This window comes from Heterodontus francisci, unplaced genomic scaffold, assembly GCF_036365525.1.
Source record: "Heterodontus francisci isolate sHetFra1 unplaced genomic scaffold, sHetFra1.hap1 HAP1_SCAFFOLD_59, whole genome shotgun sequence".
NCBI classification, from domain to species: Eukaryota; Metazoa; Chordata; class Chondrichthyes; order Heterodontiformes; family Heterodontidae; genus Heterodontus; species Heterodontus francisci.
In genome coordinates this window covers 10178642-10193002 of record NW_027140758.1, presented here as the reverse complement: position 1 = coordinate 10193002, position 14361 = coordinate 10178642, and the positions used below count along the sequence as shown (strand labels likewise).

Below are 14361 nucleotides of genomic sequence, written 5' to 3'. Positions count from 1 at the left end.
CAACTGACAGGGAAACCACCACCACGGTAGATCTCCAATCCCAAAGGGCGGAATGCCCTAAATACGGTGCTGAAACCACCTCCCACCCCCAAAAAAACACAAAAACAGCACCTGCATTATCAAATGCCACTGATCACGGTCTCTCCCCTGCCAGCTCAGTCCAAGCATTGAGGTGGAGAAGTGCGTACTTGGAGCTGCGAAGAAACGAGCACGAGTGTTTCTAGCAAAAAAGATTTGGGAGCAGAAACACTGTCCAGCAACAGCTAGTAAATTCTATTTTTGATTCATATAATCAGGGGTGAGCGCAAAAGCAGACCCCCAACTATCACAAATTCTGCAGTTGAGTATCCCACATTTGAAGACATCGCAGGCATCAGCAAATCCACAGTACAATAGGTTAGCCTCATCCTGGGAGAACTTTTTTCTTTATTTCCAAAATATACTTTATTCATAAAAATCTGCAAAAATTACATTCCCAAACAGTTTAAAACAGCATCAACTCAAAAAATACAAACAGTGCTAAGGTGATCAGTTTCCTTCCAGACAATCATGAGTTGCCTCACAACTCTTCCATTTCACGATTGTTATGCCAATTATAGTTTCACATTTACAGCAAAAGTAAATATCAACAAAACAGTTCGAGGGGTTTCCCATGGATCCAGCCCATCATTCCAGCTTGGTGGGGCAACCTAACACTGTGGTCTTTCCCCATTGAGCCTGTGCTGCGGCTGCCCCAAGCTTTAGTGCGTCCCTCAGCACGTAGTCCTGGACCTTGGAATGTGCCAGTCTGCAACATTCGGTGGTGGACAACTCTTTGCGCTGGAAGACCAGCAAGTTTCGGGCAGACCAAAGGGCGTCTTTCACCGAATTGATAGTCCTCCAGCAGCAGTTGATGTTTGTCTCAGTGTGCGTCCCTGGGAACAGCCCGGGGAGCACAGACTCCTGTGTTACAGAGCTGCTTGGGATGAACCATGACAAAAACCACTGCATCTCTTTCCACACCTGCTTTGCAAAGACACATTCCAGGAGGAGGTGGGCGACCATCTCTTCCCCACCACAGCCAACACGGGGGCACTGTGCGGAGGGGGCGAGACTTCGGGTGTGCATGAAGGATCTGACGGGGAGGGCCCTTCTCACCACCAGCCAAGCTACGTCTTGGTGTTTGTTTGAAAGTTCTGGTGATGAGGCATTGCGCCAAATGACTTTGACGGTCTGCTCGGGGAACCATCCGACAGTATCCACCGTTTCCTTTTCCCGTAGGGCCTTGAGGACATTTCATGCAGACCACTGCCTGATGGACCGGTGGTCAAAGGTGTTTTCCCGCAGAAACTGCTCCACGAAGGATAGATGGTACGGCACGTCCCAACTGCACGGAGCATTCCGCGGCAATGTGACCAGGCCCATCCTTCGCAACACCGGGGACAGATAGAACCTCAGCACGTAGTGACACTTGGAGTTTGCGTACTGGGGATCTACACACAGCTTGATGCAGCCGCACACGAAGGTGGTCATCAGGATGAGGGCCACGTTGGGTACATTTTTCCCGCCCTTGTCCAGAGATTTGAACATCGTGTCCCTCCGGACCCGGTCCATTTTAGATCCCCAGACGAAGCGGAAAATGGCTCGGGTGACTGCCACGGCGCAGGAGTGGGGTATGGGCCAGACCTGCGCCACGTCTGGCAACAACGTGAGCGCCTCGCACCCGATGACCAGGTTCTTACCCACAATGGAGAGAGATCGCTGCCCCCACATGTCCAACTTTTGTCGTACCTTGGCTACTCGCTCCTCCCATGTTTTGGTGCACGCCCCGGCCCTTCCGAACCATATCCCCAGCACCTTCAGGTAATCTGACCTGACGGTGAAGGGGACAAAGGATCGGTCAGCCCAGTTCCCAAAGAACATGGCCTCGCTCTTGCCATGGTTAACTTTGGCTCCCGAGGCCAGTTCGAACTGGTCGCAGATGCTCATCAGTCTGCGCACGGACAGCGGATCCGAGCAGAAAACGGCGACGTCATCCATGTACAGGGAGGTTTTGACCTGAGTGCCTCCGCTGCCTGGGATTGTCACACCTCTTATGCTCGCATCCTTCCTAATAGACTCAGCAAAGGGTTCAATACAGCAAACAAACAAGACCGGGGACAGAGGACAGCCCTGTCTGACTCCAGATTTGATCGGGAAACTTTCAGATTCCCACCCGTTGATTGAGACTGCGCTACTGATGTTTGTGTAGAGCAGTTGGATCCAATTGCAGATTCCCTCCCCAAACCCCATTTTGGAAAGCACGTCCATCATGTAGGTGTGCGATATCCTGTCAAAAGCCTTCTCCTGGTCCAGGCTGATGAGGCAGGTGTCCACCCTCCTGTCCCGTACGTAGGCGATCGTCTCCCTGAGTAGCGCGAGACTATCAGAGATCTTCCTGCCGGGTACAGTGCAGGTCTGATCGGGGTGAATCACCAACTCCAGAGCAGACTTGACTCGACTGGCTATGACTTTGGACAGAATCTTGTAATCAACATTAAGCAGTGAGATGGGCCGCCAATTTCTGATTTCTGCCCTCTCCCCCTTCTGCTTGTAAATGAGCGTGATGATGCCTTTTCTCATGGATTCTGACATGCTGCCGGCCAGGAGCATACTCTCGTATACTTCCAGCAGGTCCGGGCCAACCCAGTCCCACAGGGCCGAGTACAACTCGACCGGTAAGCCGTCGCTCCCGGGAGTTTTACTCGTCTCGAAAGGCTCGACGGCCTTTGTCAGCTCGTCCAGAGTTAGCGGCTTGTCCAGTCTCTCCCTCCTGCTGTCATCTAAGACCTCTGTGATAGATGACAGGAAGGACTGGGAGGCTCTGCTGTCTGTGGGCTTCGCGTCATACAGCCCAGCACAAAAGGATTTGCTGATCCTTAGTATGTCGGACTGCGAAGACGTTACCGAGCCATCTTCTTCCTTCAGGCTGCTGATAACAGAGCTCTCTCTGTGTACCTTTTGGAAGAAGTAACGCGAGCACGTCTCATCCTGCTCGATGGAGCGGACTCTGGACCGGAAGATGATCTTGGAGGCCTCCTTGGCAAAGAGCGAGGCCTGCTGGCTCTTCACCTCTTGGAGGGCCTCCTTGACCTTGACCCCCACCTTCTGAACACCTTTGCGGATGAAGAACCTCTTGATGTTCTCCTTAATCGCTTCCCACCAGTGAACTGGAGACTCAAAGAGGGGTTTCACGGTCCTCCAACCTTTGTAATCCCTTTTGAGTTCCTCAACGTTCTCTGGGGTCAGCAGTGTAGCATTGAGTTTCCACGTCCCTCTGCCAACCTGCTGGACGTCCTGTAAGTGACAGTCGGCCAGTAAGAGGCAGTGGTCGGAGAAGAACACCGGCTTGACGTCGGTGGATCTGACCGTGACAGCACGAGACACAAACAGGAAGTCAATCCTGGAACGGGCAGACCCGTCCGATCTTGACCATGTGTATCTGCGCTGCGCTCTGTCTGCAGGTTTGCTGAAGACGTCGTGCAGTTTGGCATCTTTAACTGTTTCTATTAGGAATCTGCATCTCTTTCCACAAAGTTAACTCACATAGCAATAGCAGAAACAGTCACAAACCAAAAACTGAAACATACAGAGTAAAAACCCACATTCTCACACCAGAAATTCACGGCTACAAAGTGAAGCTGACTCTCTCCTCCCAGGCACTGACAGGTACAAAAGAAAACACGCACTAACATACCAGGAAATGAAATGTAGGAAATAAAACCTGATTATCATGTCAGAGATTGACATTAATGACAGTTGTGGTACCCAGAATGCTCTGCGCTCCAGAATTTGCCTTGTCTCTGATCAGGAGCAGGCGCGGTAGTGGCTGACCTCCATCTGCAGCTGGAGCGGAATATTCACAAAGTGCAGGGAGACCGCGCCCGTAGTGGGTGCACACAGCTGGAGCAGGGCGTCAAGGACACAATAGGATGGAACAATCCCGTTTGTGTCCCTGCGGGTGGCGGTGAAGCTTTTCCCTGTGAGGCGTCCCGAAACTGCCCGCCAGCAAGGTCAACTGGTCAGAGAGCGTCTGTAAATGGATAGGAATTGGGGATTGGGCAGGGAGCGTCTCTAAATGAATAAGATTTGGGGACTGGGCAAGGAGCGTCTGTAAATGGATAAGAATTGGGGATTTGGCAGGGAGCGTTTTTTTATCCGTTCGTGGGATGTGGGCGTCGCTGGCTCGATCTCAGCTGCAGTAATGTGTCCAGTTCTGGGCACCAGGTTTCAGAAAGGACATCAAAGCTTTTGAGACAGTTCGGAGGAGATTTACGAGAATGATACCAGAGATGAGGGGTTTCAGTTCTCTGGACAGGGTGGTGAAGCTGGGATTGTTGGCCAAAAATGTCAAGGGGAGGTGAGGAGAGATCTTTTTACCCAGTAACTGATTCGGATTTGGAATGAATTGTCTGACAGGGTGCTGGAAACAGATTCAATTATAACTTTCATAAAGAAATTGGACAAATATTTAAAAGTGAATTTCTCCAGGACTATGGGGAAATAGGCAGGGGGTTGGACTAATTGCATCATTTTTTTCACAGATTCAGCACAGGCACAAAAGACCGATTGGCCTCCTTCTGTGCTGTATGATTCTATGAAATAGTGACAGTCAGGGCAAGTCTGTATAAGAAGGAGAAATGGAGACAGGTCAGGGAGAGCACATCACCAAAACTGGGAGATACTACATTGGACAGGGAGGGTCGGAGGGGGAGAGAGCACGTACATACAGTCAGAATCAGCACCTTCAGGGGAGGAGAGAGAGAGGAACCAGTGAGTGTAGAACTGAACCCAGCCAGAGTCAACCTGCTGAAACACCAGTGAGTTCACACTGGGGAGAGATCATTCACCTGCTCCGTGTGTGGGCAGGGGTTCACTCAGTCATCCAACCTCACTGAACATCAACTTGTTCACACTGATCAGAGACCTTTTCAATGTCCTGACTGTGAGAAGAGCTTGAAAAGCAGTAATGATCTGCTGAAACACCAACACATTCACTCTGGGGAGAGGCCGTTCCCCTGCCATGTGTGTGGGAAGGGATTCACTCAGTCATTCAATCTGCTGCAACATCAGCACGTTCACATGGAACTGCAGGGGTTGGATTCTGCTGTTGTTGCTGCTATTCATCACTTTCAGAGACAAAGTTGAGTCTTACTTTATAACCAGTGTAGTCCAGAGCAAAAGCGTCTTCTTAATGTTGAGATAAACGGGAGAAGAAACCTGGAAGTGGCGGTGAGGATGGGGGAGGTGCTGCACCATCACTTTAATGGTGCACCCTCCCTCCCCCGGGTCCTTGCTGCACGTCCGCCAGGCCCAGTGGCTCTGATTGGGGTCCTGAGAGCCCCTGAGACTCGGTGCAGCTGAGGCTGCGCTCACCCCCGCTCAGCTCTGTTGTGATATTTAAAATACGAAAGGCCTGTCGGACTGAGAGCTGATCTGGAATTTAGAAAGCAGCATTACTGGAGGCTCATTGCTGCTCAGCACAATCTCACCCCCCGCTCCTGGGAATTGTTGATTCTACATCCTGTAGTTCAGTTCTTCACTTAACTAGAGGGGGAGATGTGTGAGCAGAAAAACAGAGCAAATTAAAAAACACAGCTGGACAGATGTGCAACAGGTCAATCTACTGTTACAATAACTCCATCACTGACTCCCTCCTGACAGTAAGCAGCCCTTTCACAGAGACTGTGGGTGGCTCTGAAAAGAGCCTTTGGTTTATTAGATGTCATTTCGGCCGCTTTCCTTTTTCTGGGAGCTCTGAGCGCTCGTTTTCTTGGGCAGCAGCAAGGCCTGGATATCAGGCAGCACCCCGCCCTGAGCGATGGTCACGTCTCCCAGCAGCTTGATGAGCTCCTCGTTGTTGCGGACGGCCAGCTGCAGGTATCTGGGGATGATGCGGGTCTTCTTCAACGTTCGAGGGGCGGCACAGTGGCGCAGTGGTTAGCACTGCAGCCTCACAGCTCCAGCGGCCCGGGTTCAATCCTGCAACTGCCTGTGTGGAGTTTGCAAGTTCTCCCTGTGTCTGCATGAGTTTTCTCCGGGTGCTCTGGTTTCCTCCCACAAGCCAAAAGACTTGCAGGTTGGTAGGTAAATTGGCCATTATAAATTGTCACTCGCATAGGTAGGTGGTAGGGAATGTAGGGACAGGTGGGGATGTTTGGTGGGAATATGGGATTAGTGTAGGATTAGTATAAATGGGTTGTTGATGTTCGGCACAGACTCGGTGGCCCGAAGGGCCTGTTTCAGTGCTGTATCTGGAAAACTAAAAACTTCTTGTTGTCCCGGGCCACGTTACCGGCCAGCTCGAGGATTTCAGCGGTCAGATACTCGAGCACAGCAGCCAGATAGACCGGGGCTCCGGCACCCACACGCTCAGCATAGTGACCCTTTCTCAGGAGCCTGTGATCATGGCCCACCAGGAACTGCAGTCCAGCCCGTGAGGAGCGAGACTTGGCCTTGGACCGAGCTTTATTGCCGGTCTTTCCTCTTCCAGACATTTCCACAATCTCACAAATACTTTCACAAAGAATGGATAATTTCTCAGCTTTTATCATAAACATGAAGCAGTTAGGATGGCCGAGTGGTCTAAGGGGCTGTGTTCAGGTCGTAGTGTTTTCTGGAGGCGTGTGTTCAAATCCCACTTCTGCCAAGTTGTGTTTTGACTGAACTGGAGGGATTTGGGAGCAGCGGTGAAGGGAGAACATGGAAGAATATTGACAAGTAAAATGAAAATGGACCCAAAGATGTTTCTTCAATACATTAGAGTAAGAGGCAACTAAAGAAAGAGGAGTGCACTGAAAAGACCAAAAAATCACAGTGATTTTTGACATCTTGCCAGGATTGAGTGGCGCGTGCACGGGATGATGTCATTTTGCAGCGCCAACGTCAACACATTTCCGCAACAAATCCATCTTCGTGCATGCGTGATAAAGCGTCATTGGGTATCTAGCCACCCCATCCCCCCACCACTTGGCTGGAGGAAGTGGCTGAATGGGAGATTTTGAAGCTGCAGCTCTCCCCCCTCGGCAACTCACTCCAGGCCTCGACGATTCCCCCCCTCAGCCGCTCGCTCCAGACCTCGCTGCTCCCCCACCCCCCCACTCCCCTGGCCAGTTGTTCCTCGCTTCGCACCACCCCACTCTCTGGCCACTCGCTCCAGGCCGCGCCGCTTCCCTCCTCTCAGCCACTCACTCCTACGTCGCCCCGTCACCCCTTGAGGCCCTCCTGCTTCTACAGGTGGCGCCTGGTGAAGAAATGTGGGAGCGAGTGTCACGGCCAGAGCTAGCAGCTGTGGGCTGGGCTGGGACAGGGTGGGGGGTGGGGGTGCGGAGAGCGAACAGCCAGAGTGTGGAATTTCGCCAGTAGGGAGGAGGGGGAGAAAGCGAGTTGCAGAGGGGGGGAGAGCGGTCAGTGAGGTGGGAGCTAGTAGCTGCGTTCGGGTGAAGTCAATCCTGGTCAGTTATATAAACAAATCACAATAACGAATTGGCAGCACATTTTATCCTCTGCCCGATTTTCCTTTCCATCGATCGGGGTGCTAATTCACTATCTTCCAATGGAAATTCAATCATAAAATTCCTTTTGTATTTAATAGGATTACTGAAATGTTAAATGGATCTGAGGATTACAGTTAGTATTAGGAAACGCACCAGAGTGAATTAGCACCCCAATCGATGGAAACGAAAATCGGGGAAAGTATAAAATGTGCTGCCAATTCGTTATTGAGATGCGTTGAGTAATTCGATTCTGCCCAACACTGAAATTGGCGGCTTTTTTGAATTCAACCTTTCTGCCAGGACGACAATTTAAGCCAATGATTTGCTGTATTTTCTAATTCGAGGATCGGCAATTGGTTAAGACATGCGAATGGGAAGAGGGTGACCAATCAGAAGTGGGCTCCGGATAGAGAAGCAGAGTTAACGTTTCGGGTCAGTGACCCTTCTTCGGAACTGACCCGAAACGTTAACTCTGCTTCTCTTTCCACAGATGCTGAGTGAATCCGGCATTTCTTGTTTTTGTTTCAGATTTCCAGCATCCGCAGTATTTTGCTTCAATTTTAGTGGGCTCTGGATAGCGCGGGCTCAAACTGCGGGAATTCCAGGTCCCTGAATGATTGAGCTGAAACTGATCAGTTTCACAAACCCTGTCAGATTCAGTGCAGGAAACACCGTCTCGGGGGAAATAACATCACAAGTGGGTCTGGTTCCCGTGACCGATTCAACGGCTGCTGCAAAACTCCCGGATTCCCTCATTGCATCGAAATCATTTTGAAATGCTATGAAAACAATGAGTGATTCTGGAGGAGTGATGTGGCTTTTCATTGAGGGCATGTGTGGACGGGGGAAATAATTAAGTGTGGAGCCTCGGGCACTGTTTACACAGCCCGTTGAGAAAATCAAATCCACTGCACATCCTTGCTACAAATGAAATGTCAAATTTGGGGATTCTAGTTTTGTATCTCGAACACAGCACAGATTTATTCCAGACAGTTCGAAACAGCCTATCCCAGCTCCCGTTTCCAGGTCACTGCTCTCTCTGTGAGGCGGTGGGTGGCTCTTAGAAGAGCCTTTGTTGTGTTTGCTGGAAAGGGTCGAGTGTTCAGCCGCTGAATCCGCAGAGAGTGCGGCCCTGCCGTTTCAGAGCGCACACCACATCCATGGCAGTGACCGTCTTGCGCTTGGCGTGTTCAGTGTAGGTGACCGCATCCCTGATCACATTCTCTAGGAAAACCTTCAACACCCCGCGAGTCTCCTCATAGATCAAACCCGAGATTCGCTTGACCCCGCCACGGCGAGCCAGGCGGCGGATTGTTGGTTTGGTGATGCCCTGGATATTATCACGAAGCACTTTGCGGTGCCGCTTTGCTCCGCCTTTGCCCAGTCCTTTCCCTCCTTTACATCTGCCAGACTTTCTTTTATTAATTTCCAAAATATACTTTATTCATAAAAATCTGTAAAAAAAAATACATTACAAAACAGTTCCAAAAAGCACCAAGTCAAACAGTACAAAGAGTGCAAAGGAGATCAGTTTCCTTCAATGCAGGAGTGAGTTGCCTCACAACCCTTCAATTTCATTGTCATGCCATGTACATTTTACAGCAAACCAATATTTTCTGGCTACAGTTCGAGTGGTTTCCCATGGATCCAGCCCCTCAGTTCAGCTTGGTGAGGGGACCTTACACAGTGGTATTTCCACATTGAGCCTTTGCTGCAGCTGCCCCAAGTTTTAGTGCGTCCCTCAGCATGTAGTCCTCGACCTTGGAATGTGTCAGTCTGCAACATTCGGTCGTGGACATCTCTTTGCGCTGGAAGACCAGCAGGTTTCGGGCAGACCAAAGAGCGTCCTTCAACGAATTGATAGTCCTCCAGCAACAGTTGATGTTTATCTCGGTGTGCGTCCCTGGGAACAGCCCATAGAGCACAGACTCCTGTGCTACAGAGCTGCTTTCGATGAACCTCGACAAAAACCACTGCATCTCTTCCACACCTGCTTTGCAAAGACACATTCCAGAAAGAGGTGGGCAACGTCTCTTTTCCACCACAGCCACCTCGAGGGCCGCGTGTGGATGGGGTGAGACTTCGGGTGTGCAGGAAGGATCTGACAGGGAGGGCTCTTCTCACCATCAGCCAGGCTACATCTTGGTGCTTGTTTGAAAGTTCTGGTGATGAGGCATTCTGCCAAATGACTTTGCACTTCTGCTCAGGGGACCATCCGACAGGATCCACCATCTCCTTTTCCCGTAGGGCCTTGAGGATATTCCGTGCAGACCACTGCCTGATGGATTGGTGGTCAAAGGTGTTTTTCCACAGAAACTTTTCCATGAAGGATAGGCAGTACGGCACAGTCCAACTGGATGGAGCATTCCGCGGCAATATGACCAGGCCCATCCTTTGCAACACTGGGGACAGATGGAACCACAGCACGTAGTGACACTTGAAGTTTGCAAACTGGGGATCTACACACAGCTTGATGCAGCCGCACACAAAGGTAGCCATAAGGATGAAGGCGACGTTGGGTACATTTTTCCCGCCCTTATCCAGAGGTTTGAACATCGTGTCCCTCCGGACTCGGATCATTTTGGATCCCCAGATGAAGCGGAAAATGGCTCAGGTGATCACCACAGCGCAGGAATGCGGTATGGGCCAGACCTGCACCACGTACAGCAATGTGAGCACCTCGCCCTTGATGACCAGGTTCTTACCCATAATGGAGAGAGATCGCTGCTCCCACATGCTCAGCTTATGTTGTACCCTGGCTACTCGCTACTTCCAGGTTTTGGTGCACGTCTCAGCCCTTCCAAACCATATCCCCAGCACCTTCAGGTAATCTGACCTAACGGTGAAGGGGATAAAGGATCGGTCAGCCGAGTTCCCAAATAACATGGCCTCGCTCTTGCCGTGTTTAACATTGGCTCCCAAGGCCAGTTCGAGCTGGTCGTAGATGCTCATCACTCTGCGCACAGACAGTGGATCCGAGCATAAAACGGCGACGTCATCCATGTACAGGGAGGTTTTAACCTGAGTGCCTCCGCTGCCTGGGATTGTCACCCCTCTGATGCTCGCATTCTTCCTAATAGACTCAGCAAAGGGTTCAATACTGCAAACAAACAAGACAGGGAAGAGAGGACAGCCCTGTCTGACTCCAGATTGGATCGGGAAACTTTCTGATTCCCACCCATTGATTGAGACTGCACTACTGATGTTTGTGTAGAGTAGTTTGATCCAATTGCAGATTCCCTCCCCAAACCCCATTTTGGAATGCACATCCATCATGTAAGTGTGCGATATCCTGTCAAAAGCCTTCTCCTGGTCCAGGCTGATGAGGCAGGTGTCCACCCTCCTGTCCCGTACATAGGTGATCATATCCCTGAGTAGCACAAAGCTATCAGAGATTGTTCTGCCTGGTATAGTATAGGTCTGATCAGGGTGAATCACCAACTCCAGAGGAGACTTGAATCGACTGGCTATGTCTTTTGACAGAATCTTGTGGTCAGCATGAAGCAGAAATTGGGCCACCAATTTCTGATTTCTGTCCTCTCCCCCTTCTGCTTGTCGATGAGGGTGATGATGCCTTTCCTCATGGATTCTAACATGCTGCCAGCCTGGAGCATACTCTTGTTTACTGGCAGACATGTTGATTCTTTCCTCAAATCAGTGCACAATAAAAGAGACTGATTCTGTCAGGCTCCTTTTTATACAGGCCACCTGGACCTGGCTGAGAAAGGCAGAGTGAGAGCAGGGAGGGGAGGAGACAAGAGTGAAGATTAAACAGAGAGCTAGATGGAGGAGACACCCAGAGTGACAGACAGAGAGAGAACGGCCCCTCATCTTTCAGCTCCACCTCCAGTTTCCTCCGGGCTGCCAATTTCAAACCCTTTATTAACAGTAGAACCGAAACCCAGCTCTCCACACAAACCCTTCCAGACTCGGCCTTCATAGTCAAGGCTTTCCAGAAAGCCGGAGCTTTTAAATATGGTCCCGATGCAATTAACACTCAGTAATATTCCCACCTAAACACAGTCCATTCTATACTAAGAAACCTCCTCAGTAACATCACCATTTCCTCACACATCCGCTTCCAGCAGTTCACAGCACCTTACTGCAGCTGTTTGGGGAATCTCCTGTGTTAAGATTGGAGTTGGAAAGCGGCCTATACCCGGCAGTGTTATTGTCTCACACTGAATCTGCCAGACATCCTGTTCTCTTTATTGCGAGAGAGAAAGCACGGATTTAGGAAATGTTCATTTGAAATGATCTCTATTGAGAACGAGCCCGGCCGTGGGACAGGTATTCCAGTGCAAAGAGCTGTCCATGACCGAGTGTTGCAGACTGGCACATTGCAACGTCCAAGACTATGTGCTGTGGGACGGCATTAAAGCTTGGGGAAGCCACCATGGAGACTCAATGGGGAAAGGCTGCAGTCTGAGGCCCCAGTAGGCCATAGTACAGTGAGGGGCTGGAACCCGTGAAAAACCCCTCGGACTGTTTGCACCAGAGAATGTTTGATTTGTAATGTAAATACTGTAAATATAACCTGTGCAGGCAGGGATAGTGAGATACATCATGTACATTATTGAAGGAAACTGATCTGTATTGTACCTTATGTAATATTAAATTTGAACTGCTTTGCAATGTAATTGCACAAATTATATGAATAAAATACATATTGTGCAAAAGAAAGCAGCTTTCCTGTCAACACACACCTTGTCTCAGGGCACAACTTTCCTGTGATCTTGTCATACCCAACTTCGCTCTATATCTTCTGACACACACACTTTATAGTCTGTCATTTCCAAAAACAAGCATTCTGAAATCAAAAGACCTTTTGTTTATTTCTCCTTTCTTTTCATTTCTCCTCTATTCTTCTCAATCACTCCCTTCAACAGTCCTATTCAGATCAAGGTGGAATGTGAATCGTGTCACAACTCACCTGACACTATTATTACCCTTCTTTTCTCTTGTCTCATTCAATGGGAAAGTTTTATTCACCAGTCTGTTGCTGTTTTACACTCTTGCCATACCATCTGGTATTGCATCCATCTGAATTCTGTGCTTTCATGGCCTTATATTTCTTTTCCACTTCTGGATGATTTGTTTGCTTCAGTTCCATTCAACCAGGCTGGACCACAGGGAAGCTTAGAACCTTTGCCTTGGATGGGTCCACGTTGATCCATTACATTCAGAATCACCTCCTTGAAATAACTCCATAGTACAACTGCAGTAACCACACAGCATCTGCTTCAAACACTCCTCCACATTTTATCTGTTCTGACCGTCAACACCTCCAGCTCTTTTGTTTAAGTGGAACCCATCAGGTGTGTATAGGCTCCTTCTATTCTGAAAGCTGTAGCACTGGTTCAGGGAATTCAGCCCTGTTTCTCTACTCGAAAGGATCAGCCATGCTTGATCTGCCTCGTATTTTGCTTTTATTGCAACGTTACAAGACCTGCAATCCTCTGGCACCACACCTGTATCCAGTGAGGGATTGGAAAATGATGGTCAGACCTTCCACTATTTCTTCCCTGGCTTCTTTCAACAGCCTGGGGTACATTTCAACTGGTCCTGATGATTTATCCACATTCAACGATGCTCATCCCATTCAGACTTCCTCTCTCCTTAAGTTATCACGTCCAATACTTCACACTCCTCCTCCTTAATAACAATATCTGCATCACCCTCTCATTCGGGAAAACAGTAAAGTATTCATTCAGGATATTGGCAACATCTTCCACCCCGATACAAAGGTTACATTTTTGATCTTTTATGTGCCCTGCTGTTTGCTCAGTTGCCTCTGACTCTCATGTTTTGTTGCAACATCTTTGGGTCCATTGTTACTTTGTTTGTCCATGTTCTTTCCTGCTTTCTCTTTGCTCTTCACCGCTGCTCCCAAACGCCTCCAGTGCAGTCAAAACGCAACTTGTCAGAAGTGGGATTCGAACCCACGCCTCCAATGGAGACTGCAACCTAAACGCAGCGCCTTGGACCGCTCGGCCATCCTGACTGCCGACGATATGCTATCAATGCTAAGGAAATTATTCATTCTTTGTGAAAGTATTTGTGAGATTGTGGAAATGTCTGGAAGAGGAAAGACCGGCGGGAAAGCTCGGGCCAAGGCCAAGTCTCGCTCCTCCCGGGCTAGACTGCAGTTCCCGGTGGGCCGTGTTCACAGGCTCCTGAGAAAGGGTAACTATGCTGAGCGTGTGGGTGCCGGAGCCCCGGTCTTTCTGGCTGCTGTGCTCGAGTATCTGATCGCTGAAATCCTCGAGCTGGCCGGCAACGCGGCCCGGGACAACAAGAAGAACCGCTTAAAATAAAAGCAAAATACTGCAGATGCTGGAAATCTGAAACAAAAACAAGAAATGCTGGATTCACTCAGCAGGTCCGGCAGCATCTGTAGAAAGAGAAGCAGAGTTAACGTTTCGGGTCAGTGACCCTTCTTAAGAACCGCATCATCTCCAGACACCTGCAGCTGGCCGTCCGCAACGACGAGGAGCTCAACAAGCTGCTGGGAGGGGAGACCATCGCTCAGGGCGGGGTGCTGCCTAATATCCAGGCCGTGCTGCTGCCCAAGAAAACCAGCGCTCAGAGCTCCCAGAAAAAGTAAAGCGGCCAAAATGTCATCTAATCAACCAAAGGCTCTTTTCAGAGCCACCCACAGTCTCTGTGAAAGGGCTGGTTACTGTCAGGAGGGAATCAGAGATGGAGTTATTGGAACAGTGGATTGACCTGTTTCACATCTGTCCAGGTGTGTTTTCAGTTCCCTCTCTGGATTTCGCTCTGTTTCTCTGCTCACACATCTCCCCCTCTAGTTAAGTGAAGAAGTGAACTACAGGGTGTCAGAATC

General features: G+C 49.7%; 1 non-coding gene across 1 annotated transcript; it reads right to left on the bottom strand.

Annotated features, from left to right (window-relative positions):
• Positions 1-13435: 13435 nt before the first annotated feature.
• trnal-uag (transfer RNA leucine (anticodon UAG)) lies at positions 13436-13518 on the bottom strand. Its single transcript has one exon. It is a non-coding gene; the product is annotated as a tRNA-Leu (tRNA).
• Positions 13519-14361: the final 843 nt, after the last annotated feature.